Below are 14,018 nucleotides of genomic sequence, written 5' to 3' on the forward strand. Positions count from 1 at the left end.
GATAATGTCTGTAAAGTATGGGATCCATGATAAACAGTTAATAACAGCTGAATGTCCCTTCTCCATTGACCATGCTAAGATCAGCTGTGAGAGTCGCCATTGTGGGCAATAGTCCATGTCCATTTCTAACATCATCTTACAGGATGAGCTCATGGACTTGCTGGGCTATGAGCTTATACTCTAGGAAAGTGTATAATGTGGACAATGGTGAGGTTTCAGAGCCAGAGACAGACTCAAAAATGGTTATGCCAGGGACTTCCCTGATGGTCCAGTGGCTAAGACTCTGTGTTCCCAATGTGGGGAGCCTGGGCACGATCCCTGGTCAGGAAATTGGATCCCATATGCAGCAATGAGGATCAAAGATCCCACGAGCTGCAGCTAAGACCTGGCACAGCCAAACTGACATATATACACTACCATGTGTGAAATAGATAGCTGGTCAGAAGTTGCTATGTAACACAGGGAGCCCAGCCTGGCACTCTGTGATGACTTAGAAGGGTGGGGTGGGAGGAGGGGACAGAGGCTTAAGAGGGAGGTGATATATGGCTGATTTGCATTGTTGTATGGCAGAAATCAGAGAAGGCAATGGCACCCCACTCCAGTACTCTTGCCTGGAGAATCCCATGGACAGAGGAGCCTGGTAGGCTGCAGTCCATGGGGTCTCGAAGAGTTGGACACAACTGAGCGACTTCACTTTCACTTTTCACTTTCATGCATTGGAGAAGGAAATGGCAACCCACTCCAGTGTTCTTGCCTGGAGAATCCCGGGGACGGGGAGCCTGGTGGGCTGCCGTCTATGGGGTCGCATAGAGTCAGGCATGACTGAAGTAACTTAGCGGTAGCAGCATGGCAGAAACCAGTATGACATTGTAAAGCAATTTTCCTTCAATTAAAAAATAAATTAAAAAGATAAAAAATATCTTAAAAAACAACCCCCCTTCAAAAAATGGTTATTCCAGATACTCTTCTGAAGGAAAATTTGTTACCCTAGAGGCATCACATGTTAGAGGCCCAGCAATCAAAGTGACCCCACTCCGGGGGAGCTGAAGGAGAGAAGGCCTCAGGAGCATCCGTGTTCTGTAGAAGGGGGAGGTAGCAAGCTTATCTATGGTGGACCCTTAACGTATTCACCAGAGGGCTTCTCCCCTCCATGGACACCTCATCTTGCATCCCCCACCTAGGCAGGAGGAGGAAGCAGAATAGAGGGAAGAGTAATTCATTGAGGGTCATCAACATGCATCCAAATCTAAGTGGCTGAAGAATAAAAGAGGCTTCTAGAAACAGGAAAAAACTGGCATAAGTAATGGTATGGCAGTATAAAAGTGCATGAGTGTATGTATGCATATATTCCAGGAAAAAGGCTTTAAAGGCCCCTGTGATCAACAAGGTCCTTCAGAACCAAAGTTGGGGTGCATATATGTGTGTGTGTGGCGGGGGGAGGGGGGGAGGCGCTCTTTAGCATCTCTAATCTACGCCTCCCTTATCACACAAACTGAATATCTGTACAACTAAACTCATCATAAGGGACTCATTCTGCTTAGATTCTCACTCATCAGCCAAGTGTCTTGGACACTTCTGCAAGCAATTTGTACCCCTAACTTGGGTGTTGGCCAAAACTTCAGCCTAGCCCTTCCATAACTTGGTTTCTTCCTCGTCTATCTTTCCTTGACTCTAATTGATGTTTCATATTGCTATTTATGCCGGTATGACTCTGGTTAATTTCTTTTTTATTCTCACATCTTCATGGGGTTTTGGTGGGGTTTTCCCATTTGGCTTGCTCTGATTGGCTGTAATTATTGTTTGTCATTTCGCCTTTCTTTAGTGATTCTTTCCCCTGCACAGCTGCTGGGCAATTTAATAAGCTGGGGGCCCACCCCCTTCCATGTTGCATGTGTGTGGTTTTCAGCCTTCTATTTCTACTCATGGTTGTTGAACAGAACTACGGAAAGTTCTCTGAGCTAATGAGGCCTCTCTCCTCATTTCCAGTTTCTAAGGCTTCTTGAAAAGTAAAGAACACTTGTGGCTTACAAGCAACTAAAAACACACAGAGCAACCAAAATAGTATGCTGAAATACAAAAATTAGTATTTAAACAAATAACTAAATCCATACGAACATCCATGATCTAGCAACTCAGGGCCCTACTCTAAAACGTTGTTTTAGGAATAAATCAGACACTTTCCCCAGTCTGCCTAACAAAATATCGTTTTCCATTAACCGCTTAGCAATTTGTTCAGGAGGCATGGAATCCCTGAACACAAGGGCCATGGGAAAACTAATTAATGACACTCTGCATTAGAAACATTCTTAACCTTAAAAAACAGAGGCTAACTCACAGCTGAAACAGAAACACAAAAATCATTTTAGGAACAACTTAACTTTTATTACTTAGTACACACCAAGGGAGGAATACTTTGTGTTAAAAGCACTTACCTGACACTTCTATAAAACAATGGAGCCCAGGCTGGTAGATGTAGCATACAGAGCCCTCAAAGAGAAACCGTCAATATTGACAACAGAGATTTATGTTCTCAATTAAGCAATTCAATTATTGGTTTAAGGGAGGAACCATTTCTCCCAACAATTTACAAAGCCTCTGAACACTAATTTTTAACCAATTGTACTCAAAAGTACAATGGTGACTCAAAAAGGAGAAAACGTTAGGAGAGACATTTCATAGGCTTTTATAAGCTTTTTGTCTTGTCTCAGTTTTTTCTTCAAATGGAATAATTTTCTCCCCCATTGCATATGTGATTTTTTTTCTTCCCTCCAGTGACACTGAGGATGGCCAGGAAAAGATCGAGGGGCTGTTGGTGGTCTATGTCAGTTGGGGCCCCAGTAGGAAGGATGAGGGGGCCTCAACAAGAGTCACCGGATGAGGTTTTATTCACGAAGGTGGGGTGTAGGGGACCCCTGGTGGAAAGGGCAGTGGCTTAGTGGCATCCCACACAGCACCCCCAGGCCCTCATGCTGTAAGGAGGGGAGAGCAGTTCCAGCATGTGGAGGGAGGGACACGTACAGCCGGCCATTCTGAGCAGGTCAGGACTGTGTCCGGGGACAGAGCCAGCTGACATGACCTTGCAGGGAGGCAGCCTGGCCAAGAAATAAATAGCCTGCAATCACCCTGCTCCCTGTTTCTAACCTCTGCTGGGTGCCCCAGTGGCTGAACCTGCCTGTGGCCAGAGGGTCTGAAACTCTCGGTGAACTCTGCACAGGACAGCCACCAAAGGTGGAGGAGTCAAGAGTGTATCTGGGTAGTGGGGCAAAGTTAGTCTGAAGGTGTCCCAGCTTTTCCTGCCAACCTTGAGTCCTTGTACGTATTCAGAGATAGTGTCTCTGCTTGCTGTCCTGTTCCATCCACCGCAGTCACCTTTCTAGGTCCATTTGTGAAGTCCGTTAACAGATCTTTTTATTTTGCTTTTGAAGGCAGAGGCTGTATCTTATCACCCAGCCTCTGGCTTTGAAACTTGGCTGTAGTGTTTCAGCATCTCCACCACAAGGACCTTCACCTCTCTCCCTGTACCTGAGGAACAGGCCGCCTGGCAGTGGTCACCAGACCCCGGGATGGCAGACCACCATATCCTCCGCACTCCAACATTCTCTAGTTCACGCTGCTTTTCATGGATTTTCCAGTATCATCATTTTTAGCACTGAGCCCATTCTTCATACATTCCTGGCAGTGATCATTTGAACAATCTCCAGTTAAAGGTTTATTTCACTTCTAACTTTCTCTACTTTTCCCATGGTATAGATTTTCTCCTTTTTTGAATCTCCAAAGACAAAGCAATAATAGGAGACAAGGGAAATTCATCAGAGAAGCACACACTTGGAGTCAGTATAGTCTGAGCATCACGAGGGTTTTTTCCCCTGAACCTGGGGCTCAGTGTCGCAGCCCAGGAAGCCAGGGCTCTGCTGCTGGGATGCTGTGGAGACTTTGGGTCCCCCCTACCAGGTGACTCTGTCCATTTTCTTTGTGTAGTTGTTTTATGGTTTTGGCAGAACAAGAGGATGGCCATTTAAAATGGTTGTCATTTCCTTACTGGTTAATCTGAGCATGGAATGAAATTTCTAGTGTAAATTCTGCAGATTAGAAGGAAGAAGTGCAGCTCAACTACAGTTTGGACTGGAGGCAGAGTCTAATTGGACTGTATTTGAAACTTTGCACAATAAAAGGGAAACAAACCAGCAAAGAGGGGAAGGGACCTCAGTTCTGTTTGTGTCTGCCCAGACAGGAAATTATCCATTCACAGGGCTACATGATGGGCATGAACAGGATGATCTATAAGCAGTTTCCAGGGATCCTGAAAACAAAACAAAAAAACCAAATAGACAGTAATGTTGCTACTCTAGAGAGGCTAACCCCTTGGTCTGGGCTGGACCTCAGCATCAGTCTATTTTAAGTAAGTGGAGACTCTGTTTCTGAGGTTAAGTGTCCCCTCTGTGGGGCACAGGACAGTGTGGACATGCTGTCTTTGTGACCATGACGACATGTACTATCTTCATGATTTAGGTAACTGTGTGAGAAATGCCACTTTAATTTTCTGCAATTAAACCTAATTTATATCAAGTCCCCATTTTCTGAATAAAAATTGGTTATTTCAGGTTAAAGTAAGTGAATTCCCAGTCTCTCTTCTTCCCAGGATGGATTTACCAATATCATGGAGAGCAAGCAGCTTTATCTAAAGTCCACCAACTTAAATGTTTATCACATCCAAAAACACCCTTGCAAAAATCCTTGGCCACATTATCTGGGCGCTGTGGCACAGCCAAGTTGGCTCATAAAATTAACCATCACAGCAGCCCTTAACTCGAGAGGCTAATGATGGGGTTCCGCACTGGCCTGCTGATGACATGACCTGGGCCACGGTGACCCTTAATCAGTGGTCCCTTCTCTTGGGGGTCTGCCGCATTCACACGGCTGCCATTGGTGCCTCAGACTGGAAGAACACAGATCTCCTTGGCATCCCAAATCAAGCCTGTGCTAAAACCCTCTGCCTTCTTCTTGGTCCTAAAGTGGAAGGGGGAGATTGCCCCCTTCCCTCTGGCCGCACCACACCAGCTCTGTTCTTTCTCTAAGGTTGGCCAATCCAAAGGCACAGGATTAAAAATAACTCTGTCTGCAGAGTCAGCCGGGGTGAATTCTTCTGGGAGCTCTACTGTGAAAGCACGTTCGTCAGGGGCTTACAAGCCTGTCCAGTCCTGCCTTCCTTCTGCTAGTAGGCGACAAGAAGTGAGCTGCTGTAGCGAATCGCCTGTGTCCTCTGGGTATTGTATGTGACTTCAGAAGCATCTGCATTAGCTCCAGCTTCTAGGCTCTTCCTGAGGGGATGGGGAGCTGTGGGCCAGCTGTGCCTGAGAACTCCAAATGCTCTTTCACCTTCCAGAGACAGGGGTTCATGTCACACTAGACCCTTTCTAAAGACAAGTCCCCTCTGACCTTGGGAACTCCATGCATTCTTTCCTTTGTCAGAGACAGTGTGGCTAGGACTTGCAAGATAATGAAGAAAATATAAATCCAGGTTGGAATTCCCTGACCCTTGCCTGCTTGCCTCCCATCAAGGTCTGCATTCAGCTTTTTACTTTGTTTGGCACCCTGGAAGCAATAAGCCCCTTACAGCCAGCATTTATTCACTTTTTCAACATGTCCTCAATGCCTTCTAAGCACCTGCCCTGCGTTGGGTGCTGGGAACATAAGGCTAAATCAGCACCAGGCAGTGATCCTGAGGGGGCTCCAGTGTAATGAGGCCACTGGAGCAGACAGAGGCAGAGCTCCGTCCGTCCCCATGGACCCCATTTTATCTTTGCCACAGTCAACACTCTGCTTTCAGGAGCACAGTGGCAGCTGCCAGTCTTCCTGGAGCGTGGTGGTAGGGCGACTGGAGCCACTTGCAGGGATGTGCCTTGGACTTATACCTTCCTTCTCCAACCCTGGCTGCCATTAACCAGTGCCCATTGGGCACTGAGTGTGGGAACCCCGCCCCTCACCTTGAGTTGAGTCAATTCTGAGGCACAGTTTACCCTCCTGAGGTCCCCTTGGAGGTCAGCTTGAAGCCACCCTGTTTTACTTTGGCCCAAGATCGCCTCCTTGTTGGCTTTCTCTTCTTCCTGTCCTGTTTTCCCACTCCCTCGTGTATCTTTCCTGGAGACGTTCCTTCATAAATCATTTGTATGAGATTTCTCCTCCCAAGGTCTGTTTTTGGGGGAGTCTGTCCTAAGGCAGTCAGAGAAACCTAGTTAGAAAAATATAAAACCACATGATCAGATTTAAGGGGTGCTGGGAACATAGCTATAGGACACAGAGAAAAGTATAGCAGGCAAGTTCTGGCACATCATGATGCTAGGCTTGTGGACATGCATCTGTTATCTATCTGGCTGCCTGGTTTCAGAGCCCTTTATCTGAAGGGGTCTGGCTGGAAGCCAGGATTCTACCACAGAAGTTGAGAAGCACAATTTCCCTATTTTCTGCCTTCCTGGTTAGAAGGGCGAAGTCCCCCAGACTTGCCCAACTGCACAGTCTGCCCAGTCTCTGCAGCTGCCCAGCTTCATTTCCTGGATTGGTGATGGGGGTGGGGGCGTGGGGGTAGGGCCAGCCTTTGGGGGGCATTGGTGGAACACACACTTATGGCTTCCTGTGCTTGGTAGTGGCAGCAGAAGGGTGGTCCCTGGGCTGTTTTGCACTGAAGTCTTGGTTGTGGTTCTGTCTGTGATTTCCTACACTGCCCTCCACCTGCCCAGCCACTCTCCCCAGCCTTCTAGGTAATTCTCTCAGCTCCCTGATATCCTCTGATATGCTATTCTACTGCTTATGTCACCGAGGGACAGACTCTGTTGAAACCAAAAGCTCTGGCTCATCCTTGAGTCAGAAGTTTGGGGAGGATTGAGGGAGAGGACAGGTAGGGGTGTGTGGAAAGGCGCAGAGGTGTGTAAAAGGGCACCGGGACTTGGCAGTCTGTAGTTACTGGGGATGCAGTCAGCGATGGGCTCGAGGGGGTCATGGCGGAAGGCTCTTACAGGCTCTGCTATGGAGATGGGGTTACACTGTTTCAATCACTCCCTGCTTCAAAATGTAACCCCAAATTGGCGGTGGGGTGGACTTAACCTAAACTCTGATGTAAAATAAACCGCAGTATATTTCATTCACAAACAAATATTTCTGCAATATCTGCTGCCTCTAAACTCCCGGGTTCTTGGGTTCAGAACTATTATGGAGAAAGGATCCCTCCTCATTTATCTTAAATTCTAACCCTTCTCCCACAAGGGGAGCCAAGGTGATGGGGATGATGCTTTTAAAAGCAGTTCACATTCTGTGTCTAATTTGGCTGCATTATTTTCATCATCTCATTTTACAGATGAGGAAATTGAGGCTCAGATAAGTTAGAGGGTTCTTTGAGGTGGCTCCGTGACAGAGCACTGATGTTAGTATGTGAACCCAGGCCTTCCAGCTCACAGAACTGAGTCTCTTTCTACATGCTTCTCTGAAGATTTTCTGTGCAGGTCACGTTCCAGTGTCTGCCTGGAGCACATGTGAAATATGGCTCACCTCCAGCGTGGCGATGAGGCATCAATCTTACTTCTTCTGTGTCTTTCCAGTTTGGGTGTGAGAGAAGATGCACATTCATCAGGGCCACCTGAGGCCGCTGTTAAGGACCCAACTCTAACTGATCCACAGCCTCGGGGTTTACAATTATAGGTGGATCTAACCTTGGCCGTGAGGGGCTAATAAAATGAAACTGTGATGTCCATAAGTTTGAGATGCTATGATTTACATGTTTGTGTAAATCACAGCATTTTACCGGTATCTACGAGCAGTAAGCTGCTGAGGACACAGAACCTATGGGGAGAAAATTCACGAAACAGTAACAGACACCATGTACATACTATGTACATACTGGATACCATCCTAGGTAGATGTATATGGTATCTACATCACCCATGAAAAATGCGGTCAGGTGAAAAAGCCCTACCCTCTGCTTGCTTAGCTTGGGGAACTTAGACCTGTGGCCCAGACGTGTAGGGGTTTTTGTTAATGTGTGTGTTTCAGGGTAAATGATGGCTTTAAGTTAAGTGTGAGTTGTTCAGTCATATCTGACTCTTTGTGACCCCATAGACTGTAGCCCGCCAGACTCCTCTGTTTAAGGAATTCTCCAGGCAAGAATACTGGAATGGGTTGTTATTCCCTTCTCTAGGGGATCTTCCTGACCCAAGGAACAAACCCAGGTCTCCTGCATTGCAGGCAGATTCTTTACTGTTTGAGCCACCCAGAAAGGCCCATGCACCTCTCCACAGCCTGTAAACCTGTGGATGCAGGAGCATGTGGACAGGGGACGGGGGTCCTGCGTTCTAATTCTGCCTTTGCAGACTCCCAATGTCATTCTAATTCTGCCTTTGCAGACTCCCAGTGTCATTCTGGAGAAGGCAATGGCAACCCACTCCAGTATTCTTGCCTGGAGAATCCCATGGATGGGGGAGCATGGTAGGCTGCAGTCCATGGGGTCGATAAGAGTCGGACATGACTGAACGACTTCACTTTCATTTTTCACTTTCATGCACTGGAGAAGGAAATGGCAACCCACTCTAGTATTCTTGCCTGGAGAATCCCAGGGACAGAGGAGCCTGTTGGGTACCGTCTATGGGGTCACACAGAGTCAGACACGACTGATGTGACTTAGCAGCAGCAGCAGTGTCATTCTGGACTTGGAGTCCTTTTCTCAGCTATCTGAGGAATAAGCTGCATAAAATCAGCTCAGGTCTATTCACCTCTATAATATTTTATGAAGTCATAATTAAAGTGCCCCAAGAGAACATTGTCTTTTTAAAAGAATTATTTTGTTAAATCAAACTGTGTAAAGCTAATTATCACTCCTTAATTCATCTATTTTATAACTTTCACTTTTTTTCTGCCTAAGTCTTTTTTTGTTTTTTGGTACAAAAATGAATATGTAAAATATGAAAAGAAATAACAACAAAACACAAATTTAAATAAGTTGCCAAATACCACAAACACCCTCAAGTTAAAAAAGATGGTATAATGTTTTCACTAACTAGCTCTTTTTAACACACCTCTATGGTACTTTCAGCTTCCTACATATCTTGGCGTACTCTTTGATTATATCTCTGTAAAATTATCATTTCATAATATTTTGCAAACGAATTAAAAAGATAAGCTATTGCTTCCTCCAACAGAGTTGATCAAAATTTATGTTTTAATCTTGATATTTGGGTTGTATAAACATCAGATGGGCTTCCCTGGTGGCAGGGGGGTAAAGAACCCACCAGCCAATGCAAGAGACACAGATTTGATTCATGGGTTGGGAAGATCCCCTGGAGTAGAAAATGGCAACTCGATCCAGTATTCTTGCCTATAAAAACATCCTGTGGACAAAGGAGTCTGGCAGGGTACAGTCCATGGGGTCACAAAAAAGTTGGACACAGCTTAGCAACCAAACAGCAGCAAGTGTCAGACACAGACACACAGTAGTATCGCTACAGGATTGTGTTGTACAGACAGAAAAACGGAAGCAATTGTATTTTAGCCAATTCCCATTACCCCAAAGAAAATATGCAGTGCATTTATAACTTTATACACAGTCTTCTTAAGTGTCTTCTTGAGAGGAGAGAACTTCCATTTGAACTAATGTCAATAGGAATGCTGGCCTCCACCATCAATTGTATATATCTGATCATTTGAAGACTTTTTCACTGATTGACTTCTGGCTCAGGACATTTTAAACCTTGTTTCTCCTCTAACCAGTCAGCATACACAGTGTGGAAGCTGTTCCTACACTCCTGCTTTCTCCAAAGCTCTGAAGGAAATCCCAGCTGAGATTTCATCGCTGGTGTGGGTCCCTGTCTACGGCTGAACAAGACGTACGGCTGAACAAGGGGCTGATCTCTTCTGCCCCTAAAAGGTGTCCGCAGAGGATGGGACCACTTGAAATACTTCTTTTACAGCTATGATTCTTCTTCACCTCTTCTGAGCTGGCTCAAACGTCAGTGCCATTTCCCTCCTAGCTCATGTGTCCTTTCTTTCCATTAACTGTTTTTCTCAACAAGTTTCCAAAGTTTGGAACTATGAGTAGGCTTGGGAAGGAAAGAGCTTCATTCTACTTTTCCCTCTCAGGGACGAACACAAATGGAAGCTAATGGTTTGGTTATTCTTTTTTTTCTAGAGAATATTTCTTAGGCAGGCGTCCCTGCTTCTTCCCTGTCCTGATGATTCTCTGCCTGTTTTTGTTTGTTTGTTTGTTTTTCTTTTTTTAATCCTTCCAATTTTATTTTATTTTTAAACTTTACGTAATTGTATTAGTTTTGCCAAATATCAAAATGAATCCGCCACAGGTATACATGTGTTCCCCATCCCGAACCCTCCTCCCTCCTCCCTCCCCATACCATCCCTCTGGGCCGTCCCAGTGCACCAGCCCCAAGCATCCAGCATCATGCATCGAACTTGGACTGGCAACTCGTTTCCTACATGATATTTTACATGTTTCATTGCCATTCTCCCACATCTTCCCACCCTCTCCCTCTCCCACAGAGTCCCTAAGACTGTTCTATACATCAGTGTCTCTTTTGCTGTCTCGTACACCGGGTTATTGTTACCATCTTTCTAAATTCCATATATATGCGTTAGTATACTGTATTTGTTTTTCCTTCTGGCTTACTTCACTCTGTATAATAGGCTCCAGTTTCATCCACCTCATTAGAACTGATTCAAATGTATTATTTTTAATGGCTGAGTAATACTCCATTGTGTATATGTACCACAGCTTTCTTATCCATTCATCTGCTGATGGACATCTAGGTTGCTTCCACGTCTTGGCTATTATAAACAGTGCTGCGATGAACATTGGGGTACACGTGTCTCTTTCCCTTCTGGTTTCCTCAGTGTGTATGCCCAGCAGTGGGATTGCTGGATCATAAGGCAGTTCTATTTCCAGTTTTTTAAGGAATCTCCACACTGTTCTCCATAGTGGCTGTACTAGTTTGCATTCCCACCAACAGTGTAAGAGGGTTCCCTTTTCTCCACACCCTCTCCAGCATTTATTATTTGTAGACTTTTGGATCGCAGCCATTCTGACTGGTGTGAAATGGTACCTCATAGTGGTTTTGATTTGCATTTCTCTGATAATGAGTGATGTTGAGCATCTTTTCATGTGTTTGTTAGCCATCTGTATGTCTTTTTTGGAGAAATGTCTATTTAGTTCTTTGGCCCATTTTTTGATTGGGTCGTTTATTTTTCTGGAGTTGAGCTGTAGGAGTTGCTTGTATATTTTTGAGATTAGTTGTTTGTCGGTTGCTTCATTTGCTATTATTTTCTCCCATTCTGAAGGCTGTCTTTTCACCTTGCTAATAGTTTCCTTTGATGTGCAGAAGCTTTTAAGGTTAATTAGGTCCCATTTGTTTATTTTTGCTTTTATTTCCAATATTCTGGGAGGTGGGTCATAGATGATCCTGCTGTGATGTATGTCGGAGAGTGTTTTGCCTATGTTCTCCTCTAGGAGTTTTATAGTTTCTGGTCTTACATTTAGATCTTTAATCCATTTTGAGTTTATTTTTGTGTATGGTGTTAGAAAGTGGTCCAGTTTCATTCTTTTACAAGTGGTTGACCAGATTTCCCAGCACCACTTGTTAAAGAGATTGTCTTTAATCCATTGTATATTCTTGCCTCCTTTGTCGAAGATAAGGTGTCCATATGTGCGTGGATTTATCTCTGGGCTTTCTATTTTATTCCATTGATCAATATTTCTGTCTTTGTGCCAGTACCATACTGTCTTGATAACTGTGGCTTTGTAGTAGAGCCTGAAGTCAGGTAAGTTGATTCCTCCAGTTCCATTCTTCTTTCTCAAGATCGCTTTGGCTATTCGAGGTTTTTTGTATTTCCATACAAATTGTGAAATTATTTGTTCTAGCTCTGTGAAGAATACTGTTGGTAGCTTGATAGGGATTGCGTTGAATCTATAAATTGCTTTGGGTAGTATACTCATTTTCACTATATTGATTCTTCCAATCCATGAACATGGTATATTTCTCCATCTATTAGTGTCCTCTTTGATTTCTTTCACCAGTGTTTTATAGTTTTCTATATATAGGTCTTTAGTTTCTTTAGGTAGATATATTCCTAAGTATTTTATTCTTTCCATTGCAATGGTGAATGGAATTGTTTCCTTAATTTCTCTTTCTGTTTTCTCATTATTAGTGTATAGGAATGCAAGGGATTTCTGTGTGTTGATTTTATATCCTGCAACTTTACTGTAGTCATTGATTATTTCTAGTAATTTTCTGGTGGACTCTTTAGGGTTTTCTATGTAGAGGATCATGTCATCTGCAAATAGTGAGAGTTTTACTTCTTCTTTTCCAATTTGGATTCCTTTTATTTCTTTTTCTGCTCTGATTGCTGTGGCCAAAACTTCCAAAACTATGTTGAATAGTAATGGTGAAAGTGGGCACCCTTGTCTTGTTCCTGACTTTAGAGGAAATGCTTTCAATTTTTCACCATTGAGGATAATGTTTGCAGTGGGTTTGTCATATATAGCTTTTATTATGTTGAGGTATGTTCCTTCTATTCCTGCTTTCTGGAGAGTTTTTATCATAAATGGATGTTGAATTTTGTCAAAGGCTTTCTCTGCATCTATTGAGATAATCATGTGGTTTTTATTTTTCAATTTGTTAATGTGGTGTATTACATTGATTGATTTGCGGATATTGAAGAATCCTTGCATCCCTGGGATAAAGCCCACTTGATCATGGTGTATGATCTTTTTAATGTGTTGTTGGATTCTGATTGCTAGAATTTTGTTAAGGATTTTTGCATCTATGTTCATCAGTGATATTGGCCTGTAGTTTTCCTTTTTTGTGGGATCTTTGTCAGGTTTTGGTATTAGGGTGATGGTGGCCTCATAGAATGAGTTTGGAAGTTTACCTTCCTCTGCAATTTTCTGGAAGAGTTTGAGCAGGATAGGTGTTAGCTCTTCTCTAAATTTTTGGTAGAATTCAGCTGTGAAGCCGTCTGGACCGGGGCTTTTGTTTGCTGGAAGATTTTTGATTACAGTTTCAATTTCCATGCTTGTGATGGGTCTGTTAAGATTTTCTATTTCTTCCTGGTCCAGTTTTGGAAAGTTGTACTTTTCTAAGAATTTGTCCATTTCTTCCACGTTGTCCATTTTATTGGCATATAATTGTTGATAGTAGTCTCTAATGATCCTTTGTATTTCTGTGTTGTCTGTTGTGATCTCTCCATTTTCGTTTCTAATTTTGTTGATTTGATTTTTCTCCCTTTGTTTCTTGATGAGTCTGGCTAATGGTTTGTCAATTTTATTTATCCTTTCAAAGAACCAGCTTTTGGCTTTGTTGATTTTTGCTATGGTCTCCTTTGTTTCTTTTGCATTTATTTCTGCTCTAATTTTTAAGATTTCTTTCCTTCTACTAACCCTGGGGTTCTTCATTTCTTCCTTTTCTAGTTGCTTTAAGTGTAGAGTTAGGTTATTTATTTGACTTTTTCCTTGTTTCTTGAGGTGTGCCTGTATTGCTATGAACTTTCCCCTTAGGACTGCTTTTACCATGTCCCACAGGTTTTGGGTTGTTGTGTTTTCATTTCCATTCGTTTCTATGCAAATTTTGATTTCTTTTTTGATTTCTTCTGTGATTTGTTGGTTATTCAGCAGCGTGTTGTTCAGCCTCCATATGTTGGAATTTTTAATAGTTTTTCTCCTGTAATTGAGATCTAATCTTACTGCATTGTGGTCAGAAAAAATGCTTGGAATGATTTCTATTTTTTTGAATTTACCAAGGCTAGCTTTATGGCCCAGGATGTGATCTATCCTGGAGAAGGTTCCATGTGCGCTTGAGAAAAAGGTGAAATTCATTGTTTTGGGATGAAATGACCTATAGATATCAATTAGGTCTAACTGGTCTATTGTATCGTTTAAAGTTTGTGTTTCCTTGTTAATTTTCTGTTTAGTTGATCTATCCATAGGTGTAAGTGGGGTATTAAAGTCTCCCACTATTATTGTGTTATTGTTA

Source organism: Bos javanicus, chromosome 28 (genome assembly GCF_032452875.1).
Source record: "Bos javanicus breed banteng chromosome 28, ARS-OSU_banteng_1.0, whole genome shotgun sequence".
Lineage (NCBI taxonomy): Eukaryota > Metazoa > Chordata > Mammalia > Artiodactyla > Bovidae > Bos > Bos javanicus.